Source organism: Lissotriton helveticus, chromosome 1_2 (genome assembly GCF_964261635.1).
Source record: "Lissotriton helveticus chromosome 1_2, aLisHel1.1, whole genome shotgun sequence".
Classification (NCBI taxonomy): Eukaryota; Metazoa; Chordata; class Amphibia; order Caudata; family Salamandridae; genus Lissotriton; species Lissotriton helveticus.
The window spans coordinates 341,224,174-341,238,225 of NC_136058.1; the positions used below are offsets into that span (position 1 = coordinate 341,224,174).

At 35.1% G+C, this 14,052-nt stretch overlaps 3 non-coding genes across 3 annotated transcripts; all 3 read left to right on the forward strand.

The window, feature by feature from the left end:
- Positions 1-1,731: 1,731 nt before the first annotated feature.
- TRNAD-GUC (transfer RNA aspartic acid (anticodon GUC)) lies at positions 1,732-1,803 on the forward strand. The gene has a single exon. It is a non-coding gene; the product is annotated as a tRNA-Asp (tRNA).
- A 4,377-nt stretch (positions 1,804-6,180) lies between these two features.
- On the forward strand, positions 6,181-6,252 carry TRNAD-GUC (transfer RNA aspartic acid (anticodon GUC)). Its single transcript has one exon. It is a non-coding gene; the product is annotated as a tRNA-Asp (tRNA).
- A 5,227-nt stretch (positions 6,253-11,479) lies between these two features.
- On the forward strand, positions 11,480-11,551 carry TRNAD-GUC (transfer RNA aspartic acid (anticodon GUC)). Its single transcript has one exon. It is a non-coding gene; the product is annotated as a tRNA-Asp (tRNA).
- Positions 11,552-14,052: the final 2,501 nt, after the last annotated feature.

Sequence of the window (14,052 nt, forward strand, 5' to 3'; positions counted from 1 at the left end):
TTTCTTGATCAAACTGATTGTTTTTGGCTAGGAATTTCTGTATTGTAATATTTAGGAAAAAAGATTACTTGTCCTAACCAAAAGCAGCAAATCTGCCTATTACAATACTGTGAATTGATCGAGGGTATGCCTTAACCCCAAGGAGGTGAGCACTGTTTAACTAATGCCAATAAGTCCTCGTTAGTATAGTGGGCAGTATCCCCGTCTGTCACGCGGGAGACCGGGGTTCAATTCCCCGACGGGGAGGCGATTCCTTTTATTCACACAATTAAATAAAATGATGTACTTTCTAACATTGTAAAATATATCTTTCATTATCCTTGCCTATTCCGATTGAGAAAAAAGGTTGAATTCACCGATGGACAAAATGCTTACTGATGTGTTAACTGAAATTCAGAATATGCTCTGAATATTTCAATATGCACAGGCGTACCATCAAAAACACTTTACATCTGCATTCTCTTGGAAAATGAGATGAAGCAGTGGTGAATCCTAGGCTGCTGCTCCACTCGATTGGCACAATTTACAAGTAGAATGACTGCTTTTGGTTAGTAGTGACCCCTGGTGGCTAATAGTTATAAGCTGCAAATGGTAAAGTGAGCTGATTATATATATATATATATATATATATATATATATATATATATATATATATATATATTTATTTATATATATATATATATATATATATATATATATATTGATAGTTAGAAAGATAGCCAGATAGACAGATCGATAGATAGATATTTATTTCAATGAAATAATTTCTTGATAAAACTGATTGTTTTTGGCTAGGAATTTCTGTATTGTAATATTTAGGAAAAAAAATTACTTGTCCTAACCAAAAGCAGCAAATCTGCCTATTACAATACTGTGAATTGATCGAGGGTATGCCTTAACCCCAAGGAGGTGAGCACTGTTTAACTGATGCCAATAAGTCCTCGTTAGTATAGTGGTCAGTATCCCCACCTGTCACGCGGGAGACCGGGGTTCAATTCCCTGACGGGGAGGCGATTCCTTTTATTCACACAATTAAATAAAATGATGTACTTTCTAACATTGTAAAATATATCTGTCATTATCCTTGCGTATTCCGATTGAGAAAAAAGGTTGAATTCACCGATGGACAAAATGCTTACTGATGTGTTAACTGAAATTCAGAATATGCTCTGAATATTTCAATATGCACAGGCGTACCATCAAAAACACTTTACATCTGCATTCTCTTGGAAAATGAGATGAAGCAGTGGTGAATCCTAGGCTGCTGCTCCACTCGATTGGCACAATTTACAAGTAGAATGACTGCTTTTGGTTAGTAGTGACCCCTGGTGGCTAATAGTTATAAGCTGCAAATGGTAAAGTGAGCTGATTATATCTATATATATATATATATATATATATATATATATATATATATATATATATATATATATATATATATATATATATATATATATATATATATATATATATATATATATATAATATATATATTGATAGTTAGAAAGATAGCCAGATAGACAGATCGATAGATAGATATTTATTTCAATGAAATAATTTCTTGATAAAACTGATTGTTTTTGGCTAGGAATTTCTGTATTGTAATATTTAGGAAAAAAGATTACTTGTCCTAACCAAAAGCAGCAAATCTGCCTATTACAATACTGTGAATTGATCGAGGGTATGCCTTAACCCCAAGGAGGTGAGCACTGTTTAACTGATGCCAATAAGTCCTCGTTAGTATAGTGGTCAGTATCCCCACCTGTCACGCGGGAGACCGGGGTTCAATTCCCCGACGGGGAGGCGATTCATTTTATTCACACAATTAAATAAAATGATGTACTTTCTAACATTGTAAAATATATCTGTCATTATCCTTGCCTATTCTGATTGAGAAAAAAGGTTGAATTCACTGATGGCCAAAATGCTTACTGATGTGTTAACTGAAATTCAGAATATGCTCTGAATATTTCAATATGCACAGGCGTACCAACAAAAACACTTTACATCTGCATTCTCTTGGAAAATGAGATGAAGCAGTGGTGAATCCTTGGCTGCTGTTCCACTCGATTGGCACAATTTACAAGTAGAATGACTGCTTTTGGTTAGTAGTGACCCCTGGTGGCTAATAGTTATAAGCTGCAAATGGTAAAGTGAGCTGATTATATATATATATATATATATATATATATATATATATATATATATATATATATAAATATATATATTGATAGTTAGAAAGATAGCCAGATAGACAGATCGATAGATAGATATTTATTTCAATGAAATAATTTCTTGATAAAACTGATTGTTTTTGGCTAGGAATTTCTGTATTGTAATATTTAGGAAAAAAGATTACTTGTCCTAACCAAAAGCAGCAAATCTGCCTATTACAATACTGTGAATTGATCGAGGGTATGCCTTAACCCCAAGGAGGTGAGCACTGTTTAACTGATGCCAATAAGTCCTCGTTAGTATAGTGGTCAGTATCCCCACCTGTCACGCGGGAGACCGGGGTTCATTTCCCCGACCGGGAGGCGATTCCTTTTATTCACACAATTAAATAAAATGATGCACTTTCTAACATTGTAAAATATATCTGTCATTATCCTTGCCTATTCCGATTGAGAAAAAAGGTTGAATTCACGATGGACAAAATGCTTACTGATGTGTTAACTGAAATTCAGAATATGCTCTGAATATTTCAATATGCACAGGCGTACCATCAAAAACACTTTACATCTGCATTCTCTTGGAAAATGAGATGAAGCAGTGGTGAATCCTAGGCTGCTGTTCCACTCGATTGGCACAATTTACAAGTAGAATGACTGCTTTTGGTTAGTAGTGACCCCTGGTGGCTAATAGTTATAAGCTGCAAATGGTAAAGTGAGCTGATTATATATATATATATATGGCGGACTGGTGCTGGGCTAACATTTAATAAAATAACATTTGCACCATTTCTGGGTCTCGCTGCTCCTATTTTCCTGCTCGACAGTAACGGCTGTTACTGAACACTTCGACGTGGGAGCACTACGTACCTTATATATATATATATATATATAAATATATATATTGATAGTTAGAAAGATAGCCAGATAGACAGATCGATAGATAGATATTTATTTCAATGAAATAATTTCTTGATCAAACTGATTGTTTTTGGCTAGGAATTTCTGTATTGTAATATTTAGGAAAAAAGATTACTTGTCCTAACCAAAAGCAGCAAATCTGCCTATTACAATACTGTGAATTGATCGAGGGTATGCCTTAACCCCAAGGAGGTGAGCACTGTTTAACTAATGCCAATAAGTCCTCGTTAGTATAGTGGGCAGTATCCCCGTCTGTCACGCGGGAGACCGGGGTTCAATTCCCCGACGGGGAGGCGATTCCTTTTATTCACACAATTAAATAAAATGATGTACTTTCTAACATTGTAAAATATATCTTTCATTATCCTTGCCTATTCCGATTGAGAAAAAAGGTTGAATTCACCGATGGACAAAATGCTTACTGATGTGTTAACTGAAATTCAGAATATGCTCTGAATATTTCAATATGCACAGGCGTACCATCAAAAACACTTTACATCTGCATTCTCTTGGAAAATGAGATGAAGCAGTGGTGAATCCTAGGCTGCTGCTCCACTCGATTGGCACAATTTACAAGTAGAATGACTGCTTTTGGTTAGTAGTGACCCCTGGTGGCTAATAGTTATAAGCTGCAAATGGTAAAGTGAGCTGATTATATATATATATATATATATATATATATATATATATATATATATATATATATTTATTTATATATATATATATATATATATATATATATATATTGATAGTTAGAAAGATAGCCAGATAGACAGATCGATAGATAGATATTTATTTCAATGAAATAATTTCTTGATAAAACTGATTGTTTTTGGCTAGGAATTTCTGTATTGTAATATTTAGGAAAAAAAATTACTTGTCCTAACCAAAAGCAGCAAATCTGCCTATTACAATACTGTGAATTGATCGAGGGTATGCCTTAACCCCAAGGAGGTGAGCACTGTTTAACTGATGCCAATAAGTCCTCGTTAGTATAGTGGTCAGTATCCCCACCTGTCACGCGGGAGACCGGGGTTCAATTCCCTGACGGGGAGGCGATTCCTTTTATTCACACAATTAAATAAAATGATGTACTTTCTAACATTGTAAAATATATCTGTCATTATCCTTGCGTATTCTGATTGAGAAAAAAGGTTGAATTCACTGAGGGCCAAAATGCTTACTGATTTGTTAACTGAAATTCAGAATATGCTCTGAACATTTCAATATGCACAGGCGTACCATCAAAAACACTTTACATCTGCATTCTCTTGGAAAATGAGATGAAGCAGTGGTGAATCCTAGGCTGCTGCTCCACTCGATTGGCACAATTTACAAGTAGAATGACTGCTTTTGGTTAGTAGTGACCCCTGGTGGCTAATAGTTATAAGCTGCAAATGGTAAAGTGAGCTGATTATATATATATTTATATATATATATATATATAAATATATATATTGATAGTTAGAAAGATAGCCAGATAGACAGATCGATAGATAGATATTTATTTCAATGAAATAATTTCTTGATAAAACTGATTGTTTTTGGCTAGGAATTTCTGTATTGTAATATTTAGGAAAAAAGATTACTTGTCCTAACCAAAAGCAGCAAATCTGCCTATTACAATACTGTGAATTGATCGAGGGTATGCCTTAACCCCAAGGAGGTGAGCACTGTTTAACTGATGCCAATAAGTCCTCGTTAGTATAGTGGTCAGTATCCCCACCTGTCACGCGGGAGACCGGGGTTCATTTCCCCGACCGGGAGGCGATTCCTTTTATTCACACAATTAAATAAAATGATGTACTTTCTAACATTGTAAAATATATCTGTCATTATCCTTGCCTATTCTGATTGAGAAAAAAGGTTGAATTCACTGATGGCCAAAATGCTTACTGATGTGTTAACTGAAATTCAGAATATGCTCTGAATATTTCAATATGCACAGGCGTACCATCAAAAACACTTTACATCTGCATTCTCTTGGAAAATGAGATGAAGCAGTGGTGAATCCTTAGCTGCTGTTCCACTCGATTGGCACAATTTACAAGTAGAATGACTGCTTTTGGTTAGTAGTGACCCCTGGTGGCTAATAGTTATAAGCTGCAAATGGTAAAGTGAGCTGATTATATATATATATATATACATATATATATAAATATATATATTGATAGTTAGAAAGATAGCCAGATAGACAGATCGATAGATAGATATTTATTTCAATGAAATAATTTCTTGATAAAACTGATTGTTTTTGGCTAGGAATTTCTGTATTGTAATATTTAGGAAAAAAGATTACTTGTCCTAACCAAAAGCGGCAAATCTGCCTATTACAATACTGTGAATTGATCGAGGGTATGCCTTAGTTAGTATAGTGGTCAGTTTCCCCGCCTGTCACGCGGGAGACCGGGGTTCAATTCCCTGACGGGGGGGCGATTCCTTTTATTCACACAATTAAATAAAATGATGTACTTTCTAACATTGTAAAATATATCTGTCATTATCCTTGCGTATTCTGATTGAGAAAAAAGGTTGAATTCACTGATGGCCAAAATGCTTACTGATGTGTTAACTGAAATTCAGAATATGCTCTGAACATTTCAATATGCACAGGCGTACCATCAAAAACACTTTACATCTGCATTCTCTTGGAAAATGAGATGAAGCAGTGGTGAATCCTAGGCTGCTGCTCCACTCGATTGGCACAATTTACAAGTAGAATGACTGCTTTTGGTTAGTAGTGACCCCTGGTGGCTAATAGTTATAAGCTGCAAATGGTAAAGTGAGCTGATTATATATATATATATATATATATATATATATATATATATATATATATAAATATATATATTGATAGTTAGAAAGATAGCCAGATAGACAGATCGATAGATAGATATTTATTTCAATGAAATAATTTCTTGATAAAACTGATTGTTTTTGGCTAGGAATTTCTGTATTGTAATATTTAGGAAAAAAGATTACTTGTCCTAACCAAAAGCAGCAAATCTGCCTATTACAATACTGTGAATTGATCGAGGGTATGCCTTAACCCCAAGGAGGTGAGCACTGTTTAACTGATGCCAATAAGTCCTCGTTAGTATAGTGGTCAGTATCCCCGCCTGTCACGCGGGAGACCGGGGTTCAATTCCCCGACGGGGAGGCGATTCCTTTTATTCACACAATTAAATATAATGATGCACTTTCTAACATTGTAAAATATATCTGTCATTATCCTTGCCTATTCCGATTGAGAAAAAAGGTTGAATTCACGATGGACAAAATGCTTACTGATGTGTTAACTGAAATTCAGAATATGCTCTGAATATTTCAATATGCACAGGCGTACCATCAAAAACACTTTACATCTGCATTCTCTTGGAAAATGAGATGAAGCAGTGGTGAATCCTAGGCTGCTGTTCCACTCGATTGGCACAATTTACAAGTAGAATGACTGCTTTTGGTTAGTAGTGACCCCTGGTGGCTAATAGTTATAAGCTGCAAATGGTAAAGTGAGCTGATTATATATATATATATATGGCGGACTGGTGCTGGGCTAACATTTAATAAAATAACATTTGCACCATTTCTGGGTCTCGCTGCTCCTATTTTCCTGCTCGACAGTAACGGCTGTTACTGAACACTTCGACGTGGGAGCACTACGTACCTTATATATATATATATATATATAAATATATATATTGATAGTTAGAAAGATAGCCAGATAGACAGATCGATAGATAGATATTTATTTCAATGAAATAATTTCTTGATCAAACTGATTGTTTTTGGCTAGGAATTTCTGTATTGTAATATTTAGGAAAAAAGATTACTTGTCCTAACCAAAAGCAGCAAATCTGCCTATTACAATACTGTGAATTGATCGAGGGTATGCCTTAACCCCAAGGAGGTGAGCACTGTTTAACTGATGCCAATAAGTCCTCGTTAGTATAGTGGGCAGTATCCCCGTCTGTCACGCGGGAGACCGGGGTTCAATTCCCCGACGGGGAGGCGATTCCTTTTATTCACACAATTAAATAAAATGATGTACTTTCTAACATTGTAAAATATATCTTTCATTATCCTTGCCTATTCCGATTGAGAAAAAAGGTTGAATTCACCGATGGACAAAATGCTTACTGATGTGTTAACTGAAATTCAGAATATGCTCTGAATATTTCAATATGCACAGGCGTACCATCAAAAACACTTTACATCTGCATTCTCTTGGAAAATGAGATGAAGCAGTGGTGAATCCTAGGCTGCTGCTCCACTCGATTGGCACAATTTACAAGTAGAATGACTGCTTTTGGTTAGTAGTGACCCCTGGTGGCTAATAGTTATAAGCTGCAAATGGTAAAGTGAGCTGATTATATATATATATATATATATATATATATATATATATATATATATATATATATATATAAATATATATATTGATAGTTAGAAAGATAGCCAGATAGACAGATCGATAGATAGATATTTATTTCAATGAAATAATTTCTTGATAAAACTGATTGTTTTTGGCTAGGAATTTCTGTATTGTAATATTTAGGAAAAAAGATTACTTGTCCTAACCAAAAGCAGCAAATCTGCCTATTACAATACTGTGAATTGATCGAGGGTATGCCTTAACCCCAAGGAGGTGAGCACTGTTTAACTGATGCCAATAAGTCCTCGTTAGTATAGTGGTCAGTATCCCCACCTGTCACGCGGGAGACCGGGGTTCATTTCCCCGACCGGGAGGCGATTCCTTTTATTCACACAATTAAATAAAATGATGTACTTTCTAACATTGTAAAATATATCTGTCATTATCCTTGCCTATTCTGATTGAGAAAAAAGGTTGAATTCACTGATGGCCAAAATGCTTACTGATGTGTTAACTGAAATTCAGAATATGCTCTGAATATTTCAATATGCACAGGCGTACCATCAAAAACACTTTACATCTGCATTCTCTTGGAAAATGAGATGAAGCAGTGGTGAATCCTTAGCTGCTGTTCCACTCGATTGGCACAATTTACAAGTAGAATGACTGCTTTTGGTTAGTAGTGACCCCTGGTGGCTAATAGTTATAAGCTGCAAATGGTAAAGTGAGCTGATTATATATATATATATATATATATACATATATATATAAATATATATATTGATAGTTAGAAAGATAGCCAGATAGACAGATCGATAGATAGATATTTATTTCAATGAAATAATTTCTTGATAAAACTGATTGTTTTTGGCTAGGAATTTCTGTATTGTAATATTTAGGAAAAAAGATTACTTGTCCTAACCAAAAGCGGCAAATCTGCCTATTACAATACTGTGAATTGATCGAGGGTATGCCTTAGTTAGTATAGTGGTCAGTTTCCCCGCCTGTCACGCGGGAGACCGGGGTTCAATTCCCTGACGGGGGGGCGATTCCTTTTATTCAAACAATTAAATAAAATGATGTACTTTCTAACATTGTAAAATATATCTGTCATTATCCTTGCGTATTCTGATTGAGAAAAAAGGTTGAATTCACTGATGGCCAAAATGCTTACTGATGTGTTAACTGAAATTCAGAATATGCTCTGAACATTTCAATATGCACAGGCGTACCATCAAAAACACTTTACATCTGCATTCTCTTGGAAAATGAGATGAAGCAGTGGTGAATCCTAGGCTGCTGCTCCACTCGATTGGCACAATTTACAAGTAGAATGACTGCTTTTGGTTAGTAGTGACCCCTGGTGGCTAATAGTTATAAGCTGCAAATGGTAAAGTGAGCTGATTATATATATATATATATATATATATATATATATATATATATATATATATATATATATATAAATATATATATTGATAGTTAGAAAGATAGCCAGATAGACAGATCGATAGATAGATATTTATTTCAATGAAATAATTTCTTGATAAAACTGATTGTTTTTGGCTAGGAATTTCTGTATTGTAATATTTAGGAAAAAAGATTACTTGTCCTAACCAAAAGCAGCAAATCTGCCTATTACAATACTGTGAATTGATCGAGGGTATGCCTTAACCCCAAGGAGGTGAGCACTGTTTAACTGATGCCAATAAGTCCTCGTTAGTATAGTGGGCAGTATCCCCGTCTGTCACGCGGGAGACCGGGGTTCAATTCCCCGACGGGGAGGCGATTCCTTTTATTCACACAATTAAATAAAATGATGTACTTTCTAACATTGTAAAATATATCTTTCATTATCCTTGCCTATTCCGATTGAGAAAAAAGGTTGAATTCACCGATGGACAAAATGCTTACTGATGTGTTAACTGAAATTCAGAATATGCTCTGAATATTTCAATATGCACAGGCGTACCATCAAAAACACTTTACATCTGCATTCTCTTGGAAAATGAGATGAAGCAGTGGTGAATCCTAGGCTGCTGCTCCACTCGATTGGCACAATTTACAAGTAGAATGACTGCTTTTGGTTAGTAGTGACCCCTGGTGGCTAATAGTTATAAGCTGCAAATGGTAAAGTGAGCTGATTATATATATATATATATATATATATATATATATATATATATATAAATATATATATTGATAGTTAGAAAGATAGCCAGATAGACAGATCGATAGATAGATATTTATTTCAATGAAATAATTTCTTGATAAAACTGATTGTTTTTGGCTAGGAATTTCTGTATTGTAATATTTAGGAAAAAAGATTACTTGTCCTAACCAAAAGCAGCAAATCTGCCTATTACAATACTGTGAATTGATCGAGGGTATGCCTTAACCCCAAGGAGGTGAGCACTGTTTAACTGATGCCAATAAGTCCTCGTTAGTATAGTGGTCAGTATCCCCACCTGTCACGCGGGAGACCGGGGTTCATTTCCCCGACCGGGAGGCGATTCCTTTTATTCACACAATTAAATAAAATGATGCACTTTCTAACATTGTAAAATATATCTGTCATTATCCTTGCCTATTCCGATTGAGAAAAAAGGTTGAATTCACGATGGACAAAATGCTTACTGATGTGTTAACTGAAATTCAGAATATGCTCTGAATATTTCAATATGCACAGGCGTACCATCAAAAACACTTTACATCTGCATTCTCTTGGAAAATGAGATGAAGCAGTGGTGAATCCTAGGCTGCTGTTCCACTCGATTGGCACAATTTACAAGTAGAATGACTGCTTTTGGTTAGTAGTGACCCCTGGTGGCTAATAGTTATAAGCTGCAAATGGTAAAGTGAGCTGATTATATATATATATATATATGGCGGACTGGTGCTGGGCTAACATTTAATAAAATAACATTTGCACCATTTCTGGGTCTCGCTGCTCCTATTTTCCTGCTCGACAGTAACGGCTGTTACTGAACACTTCGACGTGGGAGCACTACGTACCTTATATATATATATATATATATAAATATATATATTGATAGTTAGAAAGATAGCCAGATAGACAGATCGATAGATAGATATTTATTTCAATGAAATAATTTCTTGATCAAACTGATTGTTTTTGGCTAGGAATTTCTGTATTGTAATATTTAGGAAAAAAGATTACTTGTCCTAACCAAAAGCAGCAAATCTGCCTATTACAATACTGTGAATTGATCGAGGGTATGCCTTAACCCCAAGAAGGTGAGCACTGTTTAACTGATGCCAATAAGTCCTCGTTAGTATAGTGGGCAGTATCCCCGTCTGTCACGCGGGAGACCGGGGTTCAATTCCCCGACGGGGAGGCGATTCCTTTTATTCACACAATTAAATAAAATGATGTACTTTCTAACATTGTAAAATATATCTTTCATTATCCTTGCCTATTCCGATTGAGAAAAAAGGTTGAATTCACCGATGGACAAAATGCTTACTGATGTGTTAACTGAAATTCAGAATATGCTCTGAATATTTCAATATGCACAGGCGTACCATCAAAAACACTTTACATCTGCATTCTCTTGGAAAATGAGATGAAGCAGTGGTGAATCCTAGGCTGCTGCTCCACTCGATTGGCACAATTTACAAGTAGAATGACTGCTTTTGGTTAGTAGTGACCCCTGGTGGCTAATAGTTATAAGCTGCAAATGGTAAAGTGAGCTGATTATATATATATATATATATATATATATATATATATATATATATATATAAATATATATATTGATAGTTAGAAAGATAGCCAGATAGACAGATCGATAGATAGATATTTATTTCAATGAAATAATTTCTTGATAAAACTGATTGTTTTTGGCTAGGAATTTCTGTATTGTAATATTTAGGAAAAAAGATTACTTGTCCTAACCAAAAGCAGCAAATCTGCCTATTACAATACTGTGAATTGATCGAGGGTATGCCTTAACCCCAAGGAGGTGAGCACTGTTTAACTGATGCCAATAAGTCCTCGTTAGTATAGTGGTCAGTATCCCCGCCTGTCACGCGGGAGACCGGGGTTCAATTCCCCGACGGGGAGGCGATTCCTTTTATTCACACAATTAAATATAATGATGCACTTTCTAACATTGTAAAATATATCTGTCATTATCCTTGCCTATTCCGATTGAGAAAAAAGGTTGAATTCACGATGGACAAAATGCTTACTGATGTGTTAACTGAAATTCAGAATATGCTCTGAATATTTCAATATGCACAGGCGTACCATCAAAAACACTTTACATCTGCATTCTCTTGGAAAATGAGATGAAGCAGTGGTGAATCCTAGGCTGCTGTTCCACTCGATTGGCACAATTTACAAGTAGAATGACTGCTTTTGGTTAGTAGTGACCCCTGGTGGCTAATAGTTATAAGCTGCAAATGGTAAAGTGAGCTGATTATATATATATATATATGGCGGACTGGTGCTGGGCTAACATTTAATAAAATAACATTTGCACCATTTCTGGGTCTCGCTGCTCCTATTTTCCTGCTCGACAGTAACGGCTGTTACTGAACACTTCGACGTGGGAGCACTACGTACCTTATATATATATATATATATATAAATATATATATTGATAGTTAGAAAGATAGCCAGATAGACAGATCGATAGATAGATATTTATTTCAATGAAATAATTTCTTGATCAAACTGATTGTTTTTGGCTAGGAATTTCTGTATTGTAATATTTAGGAAAAAAGATTACTTGTCCTAACCAAAAGCAGCAAATCTGCCTATTACAATACTGTGAATTGATCGAGGGTATGCCTTAACCCCAAGGAGGTGAGCACTGTTTAACTGATGCCAATAAGTCCTCGTTAGTATAGTGGGCAGTATCCCCGTCTGTCACGCGGGAGACCGGGGTTCAATTCCCCGACGGGGAGGCGATTCCTTTTATTCACACAATTAAATAAAATGATGCACTTTCTAACATTGTAAAATATATCTTTCATTATCCTTGCCTATTCCGATTGAGAAAAAAGGTTGAATTCACCGATGGACAAAATGCTTACTGATGTGTTAACTGAAATTCAGAATATGCTCTGAATATTTCAATATGCACAGGCGTACCATCAAAAACACTTTACATCTGCATTCTCTTGGAAAATGAGATGAAGCAGTGGTGAATCCTAGGCTGCTGCTCCACTCGATTGGCACAATTTACAAGTAGAATGACTGCTTTTGGTTAGTAGTGACCCCTGGTGGCTAATAGTTATAAGCTGCAAATGGTAAAGTGAGCTGATTATATATATATATATATATATATATATATATATATATATATATATATATATATATATATATAAATATATATATTGATAGTTAGAAAGATAGCCAGATAGACAGATCGATAGATAGATATTTATTTCAATGAAATAATTTCTTGATAAAACTGATTGTTTTTGGCTAGGAATTTCTGTATTGTAATATTTAGGAAAAAAGATTACTTGTCCTAACCAAAAGCAGCAAATCTGCCTATTACAATACTGTGAATTGATCGAGGGTATGCCTTAACCCCAAGGAGGTGAGCACTGTTTAACTGATGCCAATAAGTCCTCGTTAGTATAGTGGTCAGTATCCCCACCTGTCACGCGGGAGACCGGGGTTCATTTCCCCGACCGGGAGGCGATTCCTTTTATTCACACAATTAAATAAAATGATGTACTTTCTAACATTGTAAAATATATCTGTCATTATCCTTGCCTATTCTGATTGAGAAAAAAGGTTGAATTCACTGATGGCCAAAATGCTTACTGATGTGTTAACTGAAATTCAGAATATGCTCTGAATATTTCAATATGCACAGGCGTACCATCAAAAACACTTTACATCTGCATTCTCTTGGAAAATGAGATGAAGCAGTGGTGAATCCTTAGCTGCTGTTCCACTCGATTGGCACAATTTACAAGTAGAATGACTGCTTTTGGTTAGTAGTGACCCCTGGTGGCTAATAGTTATAAGCTGCAAATGGTAAAGTGAGCTGATTATATATATATATATATATATATACATATATATATAAATATATATATTGATAGTTAGAAAGATAGCCAGATAGACAGATCGATAGATAGATATTTATTTCAATGAAATAATTTCTTGATAAAACTGATTGTTTTTGGCTAGGAATTTCTGTATTGTAATATTTAGGAAAAAAGATTACTTGTCCTAACCAAAAGCGGCAAATCTGCCTATTACAATACTGTGAATTGATCGAGGGTATGCCTTAGTTAGTATAGTGGTCAGTTTCCCCGCCTGTCACGCGGGAGACCGGGGTTCAATTCCCTGACGGGGGGGCGATTCCTTTTATTCACACAATTAAATAAAATGATGTACTTTCTAACATTGTAAAATATATCTGTCATTATCCTTGCGTATTCTGATTGAGAAAAAAGGTTGAATTCACTGATGGCCAAAATGCTTACTGATGTGTTAACTGAAATTCAGAATATGCTCTGAACATTTCAATATGCACAGGCGTACCATCAAAAACACTTTACATCTGCATTCTCTTGGAAAATGAGATGAAGCAGTGG